At 36.2% G+C, this 6,087-nt stretch overlaps 1 non-coding gene across 1 annotated transcript; it reads right to left on the bottom strand.

Annotated features, from left to right (window-relative positions):
• Positions 1-5,566: 5,566 nt before the first annotated feature.
• On the bottom strand, positions 5,567-5,672 carry LOC145633289 (small nucleolar RNA R71). Its single transcript, XR_014112624.1, has one exon. It is a non-coding gene; the product is annotated as a small nucleolar RNA R71 (small nucleolar RNA).
• Positions 5,673-6,087: the final 415 nt, after the last annotated feature.

Below are 6,087 nucleotides of genomic sequence, written 5' to 3'. Positions count from 1 at the left end.
ATTTCCGTGCCACGGTGTACTGTACCGTGACACGGCAAATTGGCAGTAAAAAAATCTGACTAGTGCCCTGTTTTCCTTCGTACGCAATCAAGTTATTCAATTTTTCCTACGGGAAAGACATAAATGCGATGTTAAAACGTCTATGCTTATGCAAAATTCCAAATTAATCACAGGAATATTTTTCAAGAATCTTTCAAGTCTCAACCACTCATCTTAATTAAATACCGATCACTCAAATCGATAAATAACCAAGAATCCTCCCCAGTGGAGTCGCCAAATTGTAGGCGTCGTTCGAAGTGCGCCTACATAAAAGCATGTTTTGAATATGCTTGACACTCATAGGAAGTGGGAATTGACATAATACGATTAGGGGCAAGGAAATTAGGGAGACGCCAATAAGTTTTTAAGGAACTTGTAAACCGTTCACGGATCATAAAAAAGCAATTACGAGTAAGGGACAACGAAGGCAACAACGATTGACCCGTGAAGGTTACACCCCATTCATAATCCATGAGATTACTAACTTCATATGGTTCCAAACCATGAAAGGAGGATCGGGGATGATGGTACGAAGTGAATCATGGAGTCACATTCGCCCGTATTGGCCTCTACTCGATTCTTATAGTGAAAAGTGATTCCTGCGATCTCAAAGGCATGCAAACAAAGATTCAATTTGATCCAAACTATTATTAAGATAAATTTGTTTAATATTAATGCAACACATTATTCTAAAATATTGTGATCACTTGAATTAATAACAAGATTTAAAAGGACCCTAAACCGGTTGTCCAAATTATCTTATTAGGCGTGATTTTCAATTACATATTCCTTTAACATGCAATGTTGTAATCAATAAATAATAATAAAATAAGCATTAATATTGGAAGCAATTTAACAATAATTCTAACAATACAAAATCGTTAGAAAAAATAATAGAAATAAAAGGAACATAATTCTTACTTTGATTCTGTTTGTTTGCAACTACAAAATAATAAACGAGTTAGTAACTTCAAAGAAATAATAATAAAACAATAATTAAATTAAATTAAATTAAATTAAATAGAATTGATATGGGGCCAAACCCTCAAACAGTTCTACCTTTCTTGCCTTGGCTTAAGGACTGAACTACGAGTAAAGTACGGACTCCTTAGAATGCTTGAAGAAGGAATTTTGAAAGAAAAACGGTAGGCTAGTGTTAAGGCTAGAGCATAGAATAGAGAAAAAAAATTGAGAATTAATTCATGCCCCGTACATCAGAAATGAGGGGGTATTTATAGAAAAAAAATGTGCTGAGGGAACACATGGAACCCTAAAATGATAAAAACCCTAAAAAAGTATCCCGCGACACGGCAAAGTGTACCGTGACACGGGAAATCCCAACGTCAGACGGGAAATATTCCCGTGACACGGTAAAAATTTCCGTGACGCGGAAAATATTTAGTGAACGGGTGGAGAAAACGCGTTAAGGGTTTACGTGGAACGGACACGGAAATCTCCGTCTCACAGAAAATGTCTCGTGTCACGGGAAACCCTACCGTCAGACGGGAAAGTTTCCCGTGCCACGGTGGAATGTTACCGTGACGCGGGAGATTTCTATCCGTTTTTCCGTCTAAATTCATTTTAAGCCCTAATTTCGTTTAACATTTTAAATGCTGATTGATAATTTTGGGCCATTTTCTGATTTTATTATTATTTGGGCTTAAACAAATAAAAAAAAATAAAAATTTCGGGCCAAAATAAATAAAAAAGGTTTGGGCTAAAATTAATTAATAAGTTTGGGCTGAAATTAAAACTATGCTTTGACCCAACATCTAGACTAATCCATGGACGAATACGATTTTTTAAGCACTCTCGGGATTAAATACTGAACCCGACCAATTGTGGCGGTGAAAGGTTGTTCATCATCGGGTTTGGTTTTGGGGAGACATTTTTAGGTGTCTACACTCTCTTTAAAATCTACTCCTAAACTAACCCTAGAACTAGAGAGAGAAGCTCTCAATTAAGCTAAGAATATGATCTAAATCTAAAATGAAAACTTTGATGAAAAAATTGAATTCAAAAGGGCATTTATTAGAGGCGCAAAACAAAGAAGAGCGAAGACGGAACCCGCAGAGGAGCGCCCGCGTAGTTGGCCTGCGCGACCGAGCAAGAGGGTTGCGCGCCCGCGCTCTTCTGGGTATCTTCGGATCTTCTGGCGGCTTTGTGTGTTCGCTAAGGTCTTCGAATGAACGCATAACATGATGATGATGAACACTAAGAGAGGCAGTCCCAAAAACACTTGATTGTGGGTTCAACACCCCATCTTTATGAGAGGACGGCTTGAGAGCGCAAGAGCTAGAACTTGGAGAATCCAATTCCTTGCATCTTAAGCTTTCCAATTGCCATGAGCTTGCTCCAAAAGCATCTCCCACCTTAGTAATTCACCAATATCAAGACCCGAACCTTGTACAATACCTACAACCACGAAAATAGAGCAAATAAAGGAGAAAAGAGTAGAAAAACAAACAAAATGCATAAAAGCTACAAAATAAGAGAGTAAAGGTAAAACCATGACCAAATGCATAAAAGCAAGCATTTATTAAGCATGAAAGCCATGAAAAGAATGTAAAAACAACCTAAATGCTCATCAAATGGGTGCCATTTATGACACCCATCAAATACCCCCAAGATTACCTCTTGCTCGTCCTCGAGCAAAACAAAACCAAGGGAGAAATGATGAGCTTAGTCAAACATACAAAAAGAAGAGAAGAGAAAATATTATACACTAAATCAATTTCGTAGGAATCACAATCAATTTTAGCAACTAAATACAAGACATTTGAACCCCTTCATCGCCCTAGAGGACGAGTGATGCTCTCGTAAAGGTTTCTTAAGAGATTCACCTATAACTCTCGTAATAATACAAACAAGGATAGACATGACAATGAAACTAAAATACAAGAAAAGCAAACAAATGTTCATGAAAGGACTTTTTGCAAATGTACAAGCATAAATGAATGCAAATCTTTCTAAACAAGTAAGGGAGTGCAGGTTCTAAGATATCTAAGGTTTATTGAAACATAGGACATGCTAAGCATAGAGAACTAAAGAAACGCAATTTAATTTCATCTCAAAACATTTTAACACATTCTCCCAATTAGCTTTCTTGCATCTTGACTTCGCATCCCCTTTCCTTAGGCTTTAACTCATAATGCCCTCCCTCGAAATGTGATTCAACCTCTAGGTCGAAAGGTCTTTCCCAATGTTTGTAACGTAAAAGCAAAAGGTTGAAATTTAAAAATTTGGTGGTATGCCTAATAGTGAAGCAAAGAACGAGCCCTTTCTTAGAATCACAATCAAGTAGTCACTAAACAAAAACAAACTAACACCCCCAATCTTATTCAAAGCTATACTCAGAAACATATATGCAAAAAAACGTAAACGCTTCTCCCCCAAGCTTAAAGGAAGCATTGTCCTCAATGCTTGAAAAGGGAAAAAGAATCACATCAAAATATTTTTGAATTTTCTCATTTTCACCATTTTTTTCTTTCAATGCATATATTCAAAGCAATTGTCCTCGCCTCTTTTAACTTTGGACAACTTTTACAACTTTGCATTTATTATGTCCTTGCCTTTTTTTAACTTTGGACGACTTTTTTTTCATTTATTCATTTTCCATTATTCACAATATATATATACAACACAAGCTTTCTTACAAATAGAACCAATATCCAAACTCTTATATACAAAAAAATCCAAGAACATGATCATTTGCTTCACAAAAACCAAAAATGGAATAAAAAGAAACAAAAGGCTCAAAGTTCTAAAGATGTGGCTTGAAAAGTGATGAGTGTCATTTATGGCCCTCATTTGTTCTCTTTTAGTATGATTTTAGATTGCTTTTGTAGCTCTTTCCTTTCCTTTCTCTTTAGTTTTGCTCTTTATATCTTTAATTTACTCTATAATTAGTTGATTTTCCTTTTTTAGGAATTTCTTGGTTTATTTTGTTATTTTCCCTTTTATTTGCTTGTTTTCTTTCATTTTTTAGGTTAAGGTCGTAACCCAAAGATTCCCGAGGCCCCTTCCCAAGTTTGGCATTGATTCGGAAGCCCAATGTTCTCCATTTGAAGCTTAAGCATGGAAAAGTGCAAGTTCCAAAAGATCTCAAGCCGTGCATTCAAGTTGTGGGTGATTGAAGTTCTTGATTGATAATTGAAGATTGATGATTCCTAGTGTTTTCTTCATTGAATTGAAGCAACTGTGTAAGGATTTCGTTACTTTAATGCAATCTTAATTTTGATATCAATTTCTTTGTTAATTGTTCAAGTTTATTGAACTTTGAATTGGTTTTATCTTGATTAATATGATGATGATGATTTTGTTGTTTAGCTTAGTTTTGATATTGATTTCCATGAATTGTAAGTAGATTTCTTATTAGATGAAATGTGAAGCATATATGAGTAATGGATTTATGCTAATTGGGGGAAATTGATGGAGTTGGTGTTGTGATTAAATTGGTTGATTGATTATGTGCATGCGTGTGTTTAATTTAGGGGTGATCAACCTAGTTACTCGCACTAGATTGCATTGTAAGTTAACATTGATGCAGAAAATTTATTTGTGGCTTATATTTGTCGATTGACTAGGTTTACAAGTTTCCTAGCTAGAGCCTCTCGTAGTTGGCGCTAGTTTGACCTCTAGGAGATTAGCCTACCATACTCTCTTGATTGATTAATTGAATTTCCCTCGTAACATTCAACTTACTTATATCCCATCCAAATTAGTTGAATTCATTGCGAGGTTATGTGGATCCATACCCTAGTGCTTGATAAATTTAATTTCATTTTGATTGTTTTATTGGTTAGAATAGACACACCTAACTTCATTGCTTCGAAATAGCTTAGCTTTAGCGTTAGCATTCACCTCCTATTCCTAGTGGTTCGACCCTCGACTTACTCTTATGATAGGTATAAGGGTGTGTTGAGAGATTAAAAATTTTGTTTGACCGAGGGTAGATTAGTTATCAACGACCTAATCTCCACCCTTGATCAAAATGGCGTTGTTGCTGGGGAACGACGTAGTTGTTTGCTATTGTTATTGAGTCTATTTCACTAAAATTCTGAAATACAAAAATATTTTTCTCATTTGGCTACATTTGTAGCCGTGTTACAAATATTTTCCTTTGAGTTTGTGTGTGCAAATTAACATGGGAAAATCCTAAGGGTTACAATGAAGGAATTGGGTACTCCGGGTGCATACAAGTATGAGAGCGGGATTGCACCATTATTGATCCCGGATAGTGACTTTAAAATCAAACTGGCAGTGATAACTTTAAATGAAAGGCGGCAATATAGTGGAGGAGTAATTGAGAGCCCCCTAAATTATGGTAAGGAATTCGAGAAATATTGTAACACAATTAAGGTGAACAAGGTTGCTCAAGAATTCATAAGGCTTAAGCTATTTCCTTTATCTCTAACTAGAATAGCTCAAGAGCTAGACAAGGCAGTGAAGCCTAATTCTTTAAGAACTTGGGATAAAGTCACCAAGGAATTCCTTTCCCGTTTCTTCCCTTAAAAGAAAACAGCGGAGGCAAGAGCTTAGATTCAAGGTTTCAAGCAAAAATCTAGTGAAAGCCTTTATGAAGCATGGGAGAGATATAAAGAGTATCAACACGAGTGTCCTCACCATGGAATCCCCACTTATCTAATCATTCAAATTTTTTATGGTCGTTTGAGTTCTCAAGGGAGGGCAAGTCTTGATGCTGGAGCCGGAGGCCAAATCATGAATAAGACCGAGGAAGAGGTTGTAGATTTCATTGAGGATATAGTTAGAAACTACATGGAATGGCAAGATGGTGAGAAGGAGCCGATAAACAAGAGTAGTACTATGGGATGCTCAATGGAACAACTCAATGCTATCTACAATTTGTTGACTCAAATTTTGGACTTAGGAAAGGAGGTAGTTTTTATCAAATATAAGCTCGAGAGCGCGACCTCACAAGCACTAATTCTTCCCTTCCAAATTAAGGGGAGAGGTGGTTTTTGATTGGATTTCCAACAATTTTGGCGCCGTTTTTTAAAAGAAAGTGCTCAAGTTGATTAATTGGAA

Source organism: Chenopodium album, chromosome 5 (assembly GCF_948465745.1).
Source record: "Chenopodium album chromosome 5, dcCheAlbu1.1, whole genome shotgun sequence".
Classification (NCBI taxonomy): domain Eukaryota; kingdom Viridiplantae; phylum Streptophyta; class Magnoliopsida; order Caryophyllales; family Amaranthaceae; genus Chenopodium; species Chenopodium album.
Note: the sequence above shows the minus strand (reverse complement) of the source record. Positions and strands in the feature narration are given on the sequence as shown.